Below are 16,398 nucleotides of genomic sequence, written 5' to 3' on the forward strand. Positions count from 1 at the left end.
AAGTGGCATGTAGCGCCACTGGGATGGCTATAAAAGTGGCGTGTAGAAGGGTAGGAAGAACCCAGGTTCGAGCCGCAAGACAGGCAAATAAGGTGTTTATTTTATTTTTGTGTGCACAAAAAGGGGAGGTGATGGAATTCAAGGGGGAACTCTGTTAGGGAGAGTTTAAGATGATAAGGGGATTGAGTAAGGATAAAGATAAGGGAGGAAATCTAGGAGCTGATCAAGGAACAAGAGGTGGCCAGCCAAGGGACTTTAGCATGGGAAATTTGGCTAGGGTAATGCTTGTATAAATTCGGCACAAGGGGGTAAGTGAGCTGTTTTCTGATCACTCTTCCTCTCCTTTTATTTTTCTTTTTCTCTCTATTTGTTATTCTTTTCTTCTTCTGTTCCCCATAGCCGAATCCTTCAGCCACCTTACTCTATACCACCTTCCTTCCATTATTTTTAAAACTATAGTCGATTGCCTCAAATCCCAAAATCCGAAAACTTGATTCCTTTTATATCGATTTCCCTAGCCAATTCTCTTAATTTTTCTCATCATCTTTGGTCGATTCTCTTATCCTCTAAACCCCAAGTTTCTGTCTACAATACCACAATAAAACCCTCATATTTTATCTTTCTCTACACTATTGCAAAAAAAAACCGAAAATCCCACACTATCCTAGGGACATAGCCGAATACTGAGATCACTGAAGGCTCGACTTTTGTTATCGTTTGAGGGCTTAGAGATGCATCAGAATCAAGTAGGAACTAAGATGGGACGTTGACTGAAAGAATCGGTGGTAATTCTTTCCAACTTAGTCTATCTTTCGTATTTTAAGAAAAGCCAAAATCCCTAAAAGCTAGGGAGGTTGTCGATTTGGACTTGTAGCCCTAAGGGGATTGTGATAACAGTATTATTTTGGTAATAGTGTGATTAAGAGGCTGTTGATCAAGGGCTTGGACAAGTGGAGCGAACGGATCTGGATCGAGACGCTACTTTGCGCAAAGGTAGGAACGCTAAGGCCTAAGGTGTTATTGGTCGAATTTGGTAAGGAGTTAATATGTAGTTTGTTTCGGTAGTTAGATTAACGTGGTAGTAGTATAATTGTAGGCAGTTCATGCATAGATCTCGTCAGCGAATCGTCATAAAACAGGTGTGTAACTGACACCCTCTCATAGACTAGATTGGCAAAAGCCGAAATACCGAAAAGTCCGTATTTTGGGAATTTGTGAGTGTGCCGATGCTCACAAGATAGTTGGGTTTGTATATTTGGTAATCTAAAGTAACAAACTGCAGTACGCGCGAGTTCGTGCATTTTGATAATTTGGGCTTAATGGGCCAAAAATCAAGTTCATGGGCCAACGGGCCCAATTGTAAGTATATCTTGTGATAAGTGTTCTGATGGTACGTAAATGGTTAGGATATGCATGAAAACCCTAAAAGTAGCTAAATTACTATAATACCCTTATGTATGGAAAATTACCATGATACCCCTAGGTGTAAATGACCGATATGCCCTAGGGTTAATTTTGTCTGAAAAGCATGTTGATTTAAATCTGTATGTTGTATGCCATGAATGACTCTTTGTTGCATAGGGACATGGGTTATATTTTGGAGGAAGTGTCCTGGTGGCTATGCCACAATTATCTGATCTGGTGGCTCTACCACATATTTCTGTTCTAGTGGCTCTGCCACGATTATCTGTATCTGGTGACTCTGTCACATTTTCTGTTCTGGCAGCCATGCTGCATATTTCTGAGAGGTGTAGCGGTTGGGTGGGTCGAGTAGTCTCCCCACATGGTGAAAGGTTGGTAAGGGGTGCATGTGGTTGGTTATGGGTTGGGTTTTGTATATACATAGAATATCTCATCTGATCTGTTATGGGCCTATGGGCTTAATTCTGTATTATGTTCTGGGCTAAGGTTGATTTATTCTGTTTCTATGGGTTGAGCTGATATGGGCTATGGTTGGGTTAATTTTACACACTGAGTTTCCCCAAACTCATCCCCTATTTTCATCCATGCAGGTAATCCCCAACCACAGTGGGCTTGGAGCTACGAGGGATTCGGAGTGGCCACTCGTTCTGCACTATGGTTTTCTATTGGTGAATTGGACTTCATTTTTCATTTACTTTGATGATTTGGGTTTTATTATGTAATAAGGCCGCTCTATTATTTTTTTATGGGTTTGGTTTATATTTTATTATGATGAACTTAATTTATATTAACTATCAAAATGGGCTAGATCTAGGGTTCGTTTTCAAAAACATAAATTGATTTCAAAGTAACACGATCTCGAACAAGGCTTCTACTATGATAACGTTTCCCAAAATTAAATATGTTTTATTTTAAAATGAACATAATTACAATGGTAACCCAAAGGAATACACGATGTTAGAGTGTGGCAATGGCTGTGTGCATGTCTAGGATTGGATCCGAAAGAGCTTGGTACTTAAGTAGTCCAATGGACTCACCTCTTTTCCGGTTTCCTGCCTGGTGCACAGCTTCCATTCATTAATCCTTTGAACATCAAGTACGATTTTCTGGACTAAGAATGGAAAAATATTTTAACGCTTTGATGTGGCACGTCAGATCCGGTCATAACGTCTAGGCCGGGTTTGAGGTGTTACATTTAGTGGTATTAGAGCCAAGTTGCAACAACTCGTCTGTGGAATGGGTTTACAAAAACAAAGTTTAAAAAAAAAAGAAAAAAATTTTGAACGAAGTTCTCGGTTTTTAAAATTTGGATCTTCTGAAGGTGGCATTCCAAATCTCCGGCCCAAGCCTGTAAGTATCATTCTGAATTTCTCTGAATATTTTTCTGGATTTTCCATCTGTACTAAAACTCTGCTAGGATACTCTAGATAGGATGATACTAAGACCATAGAAAAATTTGATAAGAGACTGAAACTGTAGCTAGACTTCGGTTCTGCGAAAACAATCTCTGAAATACTGTCCGATTCATAAAACATCTGTAATAAACATTGGAATGTTATTAATGCATAAAATTTGTAAATAGATAATACGATATGAGTACAAGAGCCACTCGTGGAAGAGGCCGTGGACGTGGCCGAGGAAGGGCTCTAGCGGTATCTTCGTCTTCGGGACATATGCCGGCGGCAAATGCACCGGTACCGTTGGCAATGGAAGTGGAGTCTCATGAACGTGGTGCCAGGGATGACGCCCTGTCGCAGGCAATGCTTCTTGCTCTGGAAAGGGTTGCCGGGGCAAGTATAGGCAACAGAGTTTGGGGATCCATTTCTGAACGACTCCGGGCCAACGGAGCGGAGATCTTTAGGGATGTGTCAGGTATCGCCCCGAATGTGGTAGAATATTGGTTGGAGGCCACAGAGCGAATTATGGATGACTTGGATTGCTCTGTGGAGCAGAAACTGAAGGGAGTCGTACCGTTGCTACGGGACGAGGCTTACCAGTGGTGGCTCATTATGAGAGAAGGAACCTCAGCTGATAGGGTAACTTGGGAATTGTTTAAGACGGCCTTTAAAGGTAAGTATGTTGGGGCAAGTTATGTGGATGCTCGCAGAAAGGAATTCTTGAATCTGGTGCAAGGAAGTAAAACAGTTGCCTAGTACGAGGCCGAGTTTCTGAAGTTGAGCCGGTATGCCGTGGGCATAGTTGCTACGGAATATGAGCAAAGTGTGCGCTTCGAGGATGGTCTTGGGGATGACCTGAGGGTGTTGATTGCTCCGCAGGAGGAGCGAGACTTTGCGGTCTTGGTGGAGAAGGCAAAGATAGCAGAGGAGGTTAAGCGGGCTGAAAAGCAAAATCGAAAGAAGGATCGAAACCGTTTTCGGAGGGATTCAGGACCCTCGAGTGGTGCTAATAGGAATCTTAAGAAAGCAAGGGTGGAGGAACCAGTGCGAGAAGTGCCGATGAATGTGGTTAGACAATCAATCTGTGGAGACTTTGGTAATGTGACAGCCCTAAAGTGACCCTAGTCGAAAAGCGGTTTCGGGACCGCTAAACCGAGTCACCAAATTATTTGGATGTGATATTTATGGTATAAAATATGTGAATATGAATGTGCGAAAATCTTAAGCTTCGATTTAGTAAATTGCATGTGAATTTAGTCAAAAGGACTTGTGTGACACTTTTGAAATGTGATAGGCTAATCTACAAGGATCTAATAGTGCATGTAAACAAAAAGGAGGACTTGCATGTCAAATTCCCCCTTTTTAATTGCTAGTGGCTGGCCATGACAAAGGATGATGGGCAAAACATGTCATAGACATGTTTTGTTGGTGCCTCATGGGTGGAAAAATAAATTAAAGAGCAAGGGCAAAGAAAGAAAATAAAAATGGTCTCATCCATCCTCCCCCCTCCCCTTGCCGTGAATGGAAAAAAGAAAACAAAGAAGAAAAAAAAAATGTTCATCCTTTGATTCATCTTTTGGTGAAAATTTGAAGGAAAAAGGGAAGAAGGAGTGAAGCATTCGGCTATCCTAGGTCACTATTAAGGTAAGTTTGATGTTTTGCCATGAGATTCATGTATATTTTAGTAGTTAGCTTGAGTTCTAACTAGCCATGGTTCCAATCCTTACTATGTCATGGAGATGATATTCGCTAAGGTAAGATTGTGTTGATATCATTTGCATGCTAAAAGTGAAGCTTTGTAATGGTGCATGTGATGGTGTATTGATGATGAATGTGTTATGGAAAGAAATCGGTCTTCCTAAGAATATATTTGTGAATGTTTATATTAGTAATAGCGAAATTAAAGAGGTTTGATGTCTTGAACAAATGTTGATTATATGATTGAAAATGAGATATGTCAATGATGAAGTATAATCGGCCATGGAGGTAGCTCATTTTGGAAGTGTGATTGTGGTATATTTTCTTTGTGATTGATTATAAAAAATTTGGCTTAAGTGAGGTAATTGGTAAAAGATGTGTTTATGATGTAATACATATGTTCTCATAAGCTAAGTTATGTATATGTGATATCTTGCATATTGGTTGTTATGGTAAGGTTTGAGATATTGACGTCTGAATATGTTTTGTTTGTGGTTCGCAACTAATGGTTAAGTTGTTAAGTTACATGCTTGAGTAGTAAATATGTTAAGAATGGTTCTAAAATGTATATGGATGCCGTGTGATGGTGTTTGATTGGGAAGTAAATTGTTTGATTTAGCTCAAGAGCCTAGAGGGTCAAAGTCGGATAAGGGAAAAGAGGAAGTAAGCGAATAGCCGTGGATATCTAGTCGTCGACCACTTTCGAGGTAAGTTTTAGCGATAAATCGTTGAGTAAATTCAATCATAATAGGGCATAATGAGTTGATTTGATAAGATATGATGTGGCCATGATATGTCTTAAACCCAAATGGTAAGTTCATAAGTGTTTGGACTTGGAAATTTAAGAGCAAATTGTAATAAATTGCTTGGACAGCAGCAGTAAGGTGACTTTAGAAAATCACTATAAATTGTTGGTGTGGAATTATAGGCTGAATAAAATATGTAATCAAAGCTTAGTTGGTCTAGTTTCTTATAAAAGAGACCGTGGAAGCAAAGAAATTTCCTATAAAGAGATATTTAATGTTGTGCGGGACAGTGTCGGAATGACTCGAAATCCCTGTTCTGTATTTGGAAAATCATTATAATTCGTACAAAAATGGTTATGAGATAAGATTTATATGCTTAGACTCCTTAATGAGTATAGTTTCAAATGGAGTCAAATAGAACACATTATGAATTCTGTACAATGAAAAATTTGATTCGTAGTGAAGAGTGGTCAGATTAGTCAAACAGTGAAACAGGGGAAACTTTAAGAAAAATCTGGTATTGATTGGCCAAACCTAAAATTCTGAAAATTTTATGGGTGGAAGATACATGAGTCTAATTTCGGGTAAAATTAACGGCAATTGATTTTGAGTTTTGTAGCTCCAGTTATAAACAACTTAGTGACTGTTGGTCAGAAAAACTGCTTGTAGTGAATATGTGATTTTGTTGTAAACTTTGATGAAACTATTTGAGTTGCTTATAAGCTATTGCTGAAATTGATGTACAAGAAAAATATGAAATATGTATGATATACATATATGTGTGATAAGGCCAAATGGCCAATGCGATGAATGTGAAAGTGTATGTATATGTGATAAGGCCTAATGGCCGATGCGATGAATGTGAAAGTGTATGTATATGTGATGAGGCCTAATGGCCGATGTGGTGAATGTGAAAGTGTATGTATCCTAATGGCCGATGTGGTGAATGTGAAAGTGTATGTATATGTGATGAGGCCTAATGGCCGATGTGGTGAATGTGAAAGTGTATGTATATGTGATAAGGCCTAATGGCCGATGTGGTGAATGTGAAAGTGTATGTATATGTGATAAGGCCTAATGGCTAATGTAAAATATATGTGTGATATGCATATGTGGTAAAGCCGAATGGCTAATGTGAATGTTGTAACATGTGATTAAATGTACATGAAACTTGGAATATGTTCGGGTGAGACCCGATGACTACGTGTGGAGATTATGACCGGTAAGACCCGATGACTATGTGTGGAGATTATGTCCGGTAAGACTTCTTTTATAAGAATTGCTTATAAAAATACATAATGCGAAAGGTTAAACAGTATGTACTCCAAGCTTATATGTGAGCTTGATTTAAACTAAACCATAAGGTAGTTATGTGATGTATCGAGAGCAATCTATGAGACTATTCCTATGATTATGATGAGATGTGCATATTTGGATAAAGGGGTGGTATGCCGAAGGAAGAGTGAAATAAAAATACAAACAACTATGTTATAACTTGATTGTTATCTGTTGACACTGCTTGAAACTTACTAAGCATTGTAATGCTTACTCGTGTACTTTGTTTCCTCTGTTTTATAGATCTCATTTGGAAGCTACAGCTCGGGGATCGTCGACAACTAGTCACACTATCACTATCCTTTGTTTGGTACTGCTATGTTTTGGAATATCTTATGGCATGTATAGAATAGACTAGTAGTGAGAGGATATCTTGGTTAATGTATAGGGCTACCCTTTTGGTGTAGGTCATGTACCCTTCGGTTTTGTGTAAATTCGGATAGCCATGCGAAAATGGCTTAGATATACTTTGATCATAGCATTATAATCGTTGTATGTTGTTTGTCAAGAGGTATGGAAATGTTGGTAACGGTTAGCCATGGGAATGGTCATTCATGATCACTTTTGGTATATGTATGACAAACTCTAGTTGATCCATGGAGGATCATGAAATAGGTAAAGTTTACCTTAAAAATAGATGCTGGTAGCAGTAGTGACGTGAATGTGAAAAATCACTAAAAATAGTAGAAAGGGAATTAAATAGTGAATAAATTATGTAGTCGAACCTTGATGAATCTATTTTCGTAGGAAAGTAACGAAACAATCATATGAACAGTATGTTAAGAGATATTTAAGTTTTCGTGAGACAGGGCCAGAACGGTTTCTGGATTCCCTGTTCCGAATTTGGAAATTCATTGTAAATTATCCAGAGATAATTAGGAGTCATGCCATATATGTATAGATTCCTCTTTGACTCTAGTTTCTATAGAAACAAACGGCATCAGTATTGAAGCCCTGTACAGGGATATATCCAATTCGTAACGCACGAAGGTCAGTGTAGTTGATCCCTGCAACAGGGGAGAATTTAACTAATAAACTGTACTAATTGGCCTGACCAATAATTCTAGAAAAAAATTTGTAGATGCATATATGAGTCTAGTTTCAGGGAAAAATTACGAAACTGGTTTTCGAGTTTTGGAACTCAAGATATGATTTTTAAAGTGATAGTGACGCAGTTAGCTAACTGCCTGGAAAATTTTTAAAATGGACTGTGAAAGTGAATGGTTTAAGCCGTTAACCCCTCGTGTCCGATTCCGGCAGCGGACTCGGGTACGGGGTGTTACAGGTAAGGTACATTTGGGTGAGTGTAGGAAATGTTCTGGTGCATGTTTTTGATGCGGATCTATGGAGCATAGAGTTAAGGACTGCCCTTAGAGAGTGGAGCAGGCTCAGGTTGCTGTACAGAGGGTTGTTCAACCCATGAGAGGTGGACCACAACCACCGAGAGGACGTGGATAAGGTAGGGGAGGAAACGAAAATGGTCGAGGTCGAGGGGCACCTGGCAGGGGTGTCGAAAATGCTGAAGCTCGACAGCCAGCTTTGGTATATGCAGCTCGTCGTCGAGAGGAGGGCGACGCACCTGACGTTATAACTGGTACGTTCTTGGTTTCTGGCATGCCATATACTACTTTAATGGATATTGGATCTACTCATTCCTATGTTGCATGTGCCATATCTGTTGGGTGTGCACTCTGAGAAGATTGTGAGTGGGGTATCTGTGTTAAGTCCTTTGGGTCACTCGGTTAGGGTAGAAAAATTGTATAGGAATGTACCTTTAGAAACTCAAGGCAAGGTTTTTCCTAGAGATCTGATGGAGTTACCGTTCGGAGAGTTTGACCTCATTCTGGTAATGGATTGGCTTATTAAGCATTAGGCGACTTTGGATTGTACTGCAAAACGAATGGTGTTAAGGACCACGGAGGGTGAGGAGGTTATGATGATAGGCGAGCGAAGGGATTATTTGTCTAATGTGGTGTCGGCATTGAGGGTCGAAAAGTGGATTTGGAAAGGTTGTGAGGCCTATTTGGCATTTGTAAGTCAGTTGAAAGAGGAAGGGCTGACAGTGGACAAGGTTAGGACTGTAAAGGAATTCCAAGATGTGTTTCTAGAGGAGCTTCCAGGATTGCCTCCAAACCGAGAAGTGGAGTTTGGAATCGACTTGTTGCCTGGAACAGCGCCAGTGTCTATCGCACTGTATAGAATGGCACCGAAGGAGTTGGTGGAGCTAAAGGCACAAATTCAAGAGTTGTTGGATAGGGGCTTCATTAGGCCAAGCATGTCTCCATGGGGAGCACCGGCGCTATTCGTGAAGAAGAAGGATGGTACAATGCGGATGTGCATTGACTATCGCCAGTTGAACAAACTGACAATTAAGAATAAGTATCCACTGCCAAGGATTGACGATCTATTTGACCAGCTTAGAGGGGCTTCTATATTTTCTAAGATCGACCTTCGATCTGGATATCATCAGTTAAGGGTTAAGGTGTCAGATATCCATAAGACGGCATTCAGGACTCGGTATGGTCATTACGAGTTTCTGGTTATGCCGTTTGGGCTGACGAACGCTCTTGCAACATTTATAGATCTGATGAATCGTGTGTTCCAACCATTTTTGGATCAATTCATAGTCGTCTTTATTGACGATATTCTGGTATATTCTGAAACTGAAGCAAAGCATGATGAGCATCTCCGTGTAGTGCTACAGTTGTTAAGGGAGAAGGAACTTTATACGAAGTTCAGCAAGTGTGAATTTTGGTTGAGGGAGGTAACTTTCCTAGGACATGTGGTCTCTGCTGAGGGTATTAAGGTGGACCCTCGAAAAATTGAAGCGGTTTTGGAGTGGAAGCCGCCTAGGTTGGTGTCAGAAATACGGAGTTTCTTAGGTTTGGCAGGATACTATCGAAGGTTTGTGGAAGGTTTTTCTGTGTTGGTTGCACCTCTGACAAAACTCATAAGGAAAGGGGTACCGTTTGTATGGATGAGACCAATGAGAAGCTTTTGAGAAGTTGAAGAAAGTTCGATTGAAGCACTGTGTTAATTCAAATGAGTCGGGAAGGATTTTACTGTGTACAGCGACGCATCACATGCAGGTTTGGGCTACGTGTTAATGCAGAAGGGTAAGGTGGTTACATATGCGTCATGGCAGCTTAAGCCTCACGAGGGGAACTATCCTACTCATGATTTGGAGTTGGCGGCAGTGATATTTTCACTTAAGATTTGGAGACATTACTTGTATGGAGAAAGGAGTATTATATACACAGACCATAAGAGTCTTAAGTATTTGTTGACGCAGAAGGAGCTGAGCCTTAGGCAAAGGAGATGGATTGAGTTGCTTAAGGATTATGACTGTTCGATCGAGTATCACCCAGGCAAGGCTAATGTGGTAACCGATGCTTCGAGTCGTAGAACCGTATCTGATCTGAGAGCAATGTTTGCTCGTTTGAGTCTATATGATGATGGCAGTTTGTTGGCTAAATTGCAAGTAAGGCCAACCTGGGTGGACTAGATTAAGGAAAAGCAGTTGGAAGATAAGTCTTTGGTCGCTCATTTTCAACAAGTTAAGGAAGGGGGAACTTCGGAGTTCAGTTTAAATGGTGATGGAGTTCTGTGTTTCCGAGGAAGAATTTGTGTTTCGAAGGATTTTGATTTAAGGCAGACAATATTGAAGGAAGCTCATGGGGGACTATGTGCCATGCATCCTGAAGGGAATAAGTTGTATCACGACTTGCGAGAATTGTACTGGTGGCCTGACTTAAGCGAGAAGTAATAGAATTTGTAGGAAAATGTCTGACATGTCAACAAGTGAAAGCTAAGCATCAATTACCTTCTGGACTGTTACAGCCGGTGAAGATACCACTTTGGAAATGGGAGAGGGTAACCATGGACTTTGTGAGTGGGTTGCCGTTGACACCATCGAAGAAAGACTCGGTATGGGTGATTGTGGATAGGTTGACCAAATCGGCCAATTTCATACCAGTACGTACTGACTTTTTGCTTCAAAAGTTAGCCAAGCTGTATGTGGCAGAGATTGTACGACTTCATGGAGTCCCAGTTTTGATTATCTCTGACCGGGATCCCAGATTCACATTTCGGTTTTGGCAAAGGTTGCATGAGGCGTTGGGGACGCGGTTGAACTTCAGTACGGCTTTCCATCCCTAAACTGATGGTCAGTCGGAACGGGTCATCCAGATTCTTAAGGACATGTTAAGGGGATGCGTGATTAACGTTCGAGGTATTTGGGAGGATTACTTACCGTTAGTAGAATTTACATACAATAACAGTTATCAGGAAAGTATTCAAATGGCACCGTATGAAGCACTGTATGGACGAAGGTGACGTACACCTAGTTGCTGGACGGAGCTAGGGGAGTGACAGTTCTTGGACCGAAATTGGTGGCTGATACTGAGGATAAGGTCAGAATAATTAGGGATCGTTTAAGAGAAGCATCGGATAGGAAAAAATCGTATGCAGATTTGAAGCATAAGGAGATTGAGCACTCAGTAGGAGATATGGTCTTCTTAAAGGTTTCTCCTTGGAAGAAGATATTGAGGTTTGGTAAGAAAGGCAAGTTGAGTCCGCGGTTCATTGGGCCTTATCGGGTTTTGAAGCGAGTAGGCCCAGTGGCTTATCAGTTGGAATTGCCTCCGGAACTAGACAAGATTCACGATGTTTTTCACGTCTACATGTTAAGGCGTTATCGTTCTGACCCTGCTCATGTCGTGCCGGTTGCAGAAATTGAAGTGCAAACTTATTTGACATTCGAGGAAGAGCCGGTGCAAATATTGGATCGAGATGTTAAGGTTCTGAGAAGGAAATCTGTCCCCTTAGTGAAGGTGCTTTGGCGTAATCATGGCAGAGAGGAAGCTACTTGGGAGCCAGAAGAGGCGATGCAACAACAATACCCTCATCTGTTTGGACCAGGTAAAATTCGAGGACGAAATTTCTTTAAGAAGGGTAGAGTTGTAACGCCCCAATTTTTGGGAATTCTGTGATTGTTTAGTAAAATTTAAAATTTTGTGTTCTGTCTGCTTGATGAAGGTTTATTTATGATAGGGGGCCTCTAGAAGGCCCAAGCTTAAGCTAAAACCCAGTAACTTTGTGTGATTTTAATCTATAAGAGGAAAAGGGGGTTCCGGTTAACAGGGGTCTTAAATATAGTTTGGGTAAAATAAGACATAAGGAAGCAAGTGGCAAAGTGGCATGTGGCGCCACTGGGATGGCTATAAAAGTGGCGTGTAGAAGGGTAGGAAGAGCCCAGGTTCGAGCCGCAAGACAAGCAAATAAGGTGTTTATTTTTTTTGTGCACAAAAAGGGGAGGTGATTGAATTCAAGGGGGAACTCTGTTAGGGAGATTTTAAGATGATAAGGGGATTGAGTAAGGATAAAGATAAGGGAGGAAATCTAGGAGCTGATCAAGGAACAAGAGGTGGCCGGCCAAGTGACTTTAGCGTGGGAAATTTGGCTAGGGTAGTGCTTGTATAAATTCGGCACAAGGGGGTAAGTGAGCCGTTTTCTAATCACTCTTCCTCTCCTTTTATTTTTCTTTTTCTCTCCATTTGTTATTCTTTTCTTCTTCTATTCCCCATAGACGAATCCTTCAGCCACCTTACTCTATACCACCTTCCTTCCATTATTTTTAAAACTATAGCCGATTGCCTCAAATCCTGAAATCCCGAAAACTTGATTCCTCTTATACCGATTTCCCTAGCCAATTCTCTTAATTTTTCTCATCATCTTTGGCTGATTCTCTTATCCTCTAAACCCCAACTTTCTGTCAACAATACCACAGTAAAACCCTCATATTTTATCTTTCTCTACACTATTGCAAAAAAAGGCCGAAAATCCCACACTATCTTAGGGACATAACTGAATACTGAGATCACTGAAGGCTCGACTTTTGTTATCGTTTGAGGGCTTAGAGCTGCATCAGAATCAAGAACTAAGGGGGGACATTGACTGAAAGAATCGGTGGTAAGTCTTTCCAACTTAGTCTATCTTTCGTATTTTAAGAAAAGCCGAAATCCCTAAAAGTTAGGGAGGTTGTCGATTTGGATTTGTAGCCCTAAGGGGGTTGTGATAACAGTATAATTTTGGTAATAGTGTGATTAAGAGGCTGTTGACCAAGGGCTTGGGCAAGTGGAGCGAACGGATCTGGATCGAGACGCTACTTTCGGCAAAGGTAGGAACGCTAAGGCCTAAGGTGTTATTGGCCGAATTTGGTAAGAAGTTAATATGTAGTTTGTTTTGGTAGTTAGATTAACGTGGTAGTAGTATAATTGTAGCCAGTTCGTGCATGGATCTTGTCAGTGAATCGTCATAAAACAGGTGTGTAACTGACACCCTCTCATAGACTAGATTGGCAAAAGCCGAAAAGCCGAAATGTCGAAAAGTTGGTATTTTGGGAATCTGCGAGTGTGCCAATGCTCGCAAGATAGTTGGGTTTGTATATTTGGTAATCTAAAGTAACAAACTGCAGTACGCGCAATTTCATGCATTTTGATAATTTGGGCTTAATGGGCCAAAAATCGGGTTCATGGGCCAACGGGCCCAATTCGGTAAGTATGCGCGGTAAATGTTCTGATGGTACATAAATGGTTAGGATATGCATGAAAACCCTAAAAGTAGCTAAATTACTATAATACCCTTATGTATGGAAAATTACCATGATACCCCTGGGTGTAAATGACCGATATGCCCTAGGGTTAATTTTGTCTGAAAAGCATGTTGATTTAAATCTGTATGTTGTATGCCATGAATGACTCTTTATTGCATGGGGACATGGGTTATATTTTGGAGGAAGCGTCCTGGTGGCTATGCCACAATTATCTGATCTGGTGGCCCTGCCACATTTTTCTGTTCTGGTGGCTCTACGACGATTATCTGTATCTGGTGACTCTATCACATTATCTATTCTGGCAACCATGCTGCATATTTCTGAGGCGTGTAGCGGTTGGGTGGGTCGAGTAGTCTCCCCACATGGTGAAAGGTTGGTAAGGGGGTGCATGTAGTTGGTTATGGGTTGGGTTTTGCATATACATGGAATATCGATCGATCATTATGGGCCTATAGGCTTAATTTCGTGATTCATGCTCGGGCTAAGGCCGATTTATTACATTTACGTGGGTTGAGTGATATGGGCTATGGTTGGGTTAATTTTACACACCGAGTTTCCCCAAACTCATCCCTATTTTCATCCATGCGGTAATCCCCAACCATAGTAGGCTTGAGTCTGCGAGGATTCGGAGTGGCCACTGCTCGCACTATGGTTTTCTTCTAATGAATTGGACTTCATTTTCATTTACTTTGATGATTTGGGTTTTATTATGTAATAAGGCCGCTCTATTATTTTTTATGGGTTTGGTTTATATTTTATTATGATGAACTTAATTTATATTAACTATCAAAATGGGCTAGATCTAGGGTTCGTTTTCAAAAACATAAATTGATTTCAAAGTAACACGATCTTGAACAAGGCTTCTACTATGATAACGTTTCCCAAAATTAAATATGTTTTATTTTAAAATGAACATAATTACAATGGTAACCTAAAGGAATACACGATGTTAGAGTGTGGCAATGGCGGTGTGCATGTCTAGGATTGGATCCGAAAGAGCTTGGTACTTAAGCAGTTCGATGGAGTCACCTCCTCTTTTCCGGTTTCCTGCCTGGTGCACAGCTTCCATTCAATTTAACCCTTAATGAATTAATCCTTTGAACATCAAGTATGATTTTCTGGACTAAGAATGGAAAAATGTTTTAACGCTTTGATGTGGTAGGTTGGATCCGGTCATAACGTCTAGGCCGGGTTTGGGGTGTTACATAGATCCTTTTTATATTTGAGATCAATGGATTACCCGTCCAGGCTAAATTCTTTCTGCAACACATGCAGGATCTCAAGTCATGTAAGCCATGGTTTATCCATCAGCTTTCCTTTTCAACCTCAACCGAGACATTTATCAACATGTCATTATTAAGGATATATTTCATAAATTTTCATGCCATCATCAAATGAAATCACCATACATTCATAAATCAAGCAATTGAGCATACTATAAGTTTACTTTAAGTTATTCGGACTTACTTGGTACTCGTCTTGGTATCGTGTTTTGGTTATTCTGAAACCTTACGTTTCCCTTGTTTGACCTCCGAAATTTGTTCCTTGGGTCTATAACAATAAAAATAAATCATTAACACCTCACATTGTACTTTTTGAGCCTACATTTCATCCCCAGTCCAAATGACCGTTTTGCCCCTAACCTTTCACATTTTTACGATTTAGTCTTTAGGCTCGTATAATGGAATGCATGCAATTTCTACATTACCCAAGCCTAGTCGGATGTTCTTTCCTCTTATGGCAGCCCCCATTTTTCCATTATTTCACGTTCTACCTCACATTTTACACCTTTTGCAAAAAGGTCCTTTTTAGGGGTTTTTCATGAAAATCACCTAGGAAAAGATGTTTAACACACACCCAACTTCCATATTCCTCCATAAACCATCAAAATACAAGTAACTCATGCATGGATAATTTTATAAACATGAACCCTAGCATGAAATATGGGTAGAAATAGAGAGAGTAAGCTACCGGGATTTTAAAAATACGAAGAACATTAAAAACAGGGCTTGGGAGCACTTACTATTGAGCTTGAAAATGTTGAAAACCCTAGCTTTGGTGACTTATGAATTTCGACTGGACAAGGAAGAAGAATGGCTGATTTTTGCCCTCTTTTTCCCATTTTATTTCATTAAATTGCCAAATGACCAAAATACCCTTAAGCCCTTTTTCTTTAAAATTTCATCCATACAAGCCCCTTTTTGTCCAAAAACTTAGAAATTAGGAAAATTGCTCCTCAAGACCTTCTAATTAATATTATAAAGCAATTTCATACAAATTTCTTCTAAAACCCAAGTTTTGCAATTTATTCAATTTGGTCCCTAATGTCCAATTGGACAGCTTACTCAAAGAATTCCTTCATGAAACTTTAACACATGCAGAATCTCATATTCTAGACCTCATAATAATCATAAAATAAATATTTTGATGTCAGATTTGTGGTCCTGAAACCACTGTTCCGACTAGGCCCTATTTCGAGATGTTACAATTTTCCTCTCATTTTCTATCATCAACAATCTTTCTTTTTCTTTTCCCTCATTTCTTTTTTTTTAATTTCAATTTATTTTTCTTATTTACACTCTATTTTTATTTCAATTTCTTTTCTTTCAAATATAGATTTTTGAATCTTTCATAAACAAAACTTGATCTTTACATATTGGTGTTGAAACATCCTTTAGGAATGAATAGAAAGTTTGGCATTTGAAAAATGTTCATCTTCCCTTACTAATGTGGATGAAACTTCAGCACACGTAAGGTAACACTTGCATACTTGATTTGTGTGCCTTTATTTTTATTGCTTCGGGAATACGCGAACTTGCTAGGCTCAAAATCACGACTTGATTGCCATGCTAAAGAAGAATCAAAACATTGATCCCTCCTAGTGGAATCCTTTCTTTCTCATTGCACAATAGGATTTGTATGTGATTGATTCTTAGGAGACCTTCCTTTCACCCGGTCTAATCTTTTGTGGACTTGTTCAAATTTAGCCTGTATAAATCTTCGCATTTCTTTCATCATATTTTTTGCAATTCAAAATCTAAAAATTATTCTAGAGATGTGATTTACAAAAAAGATTAGTAAACAAAGAATAAATTTGATAGAAAGATGTTTACCTCACTAAAACAAACCTCGCGGAAATTCACTTAGAAAGAAAAATCACTCAACTCATGTTTACACACAATCTTGG

The sequence above is a fragment of the Gossypium arboreum genome, chromosome 4 (assembly GCF_025698485.1).
Source record: "Gossypium arboreum isolate Shixiya-1 chromosome 4, ASM2569848v2, whole genome shotgun sequence".
NCBI lineage: Eukaryota > Viridiplantae > Streptophyta > Magnoliopsida > Malvales > Malvaceae > Gossypium > Gossypium arboreum.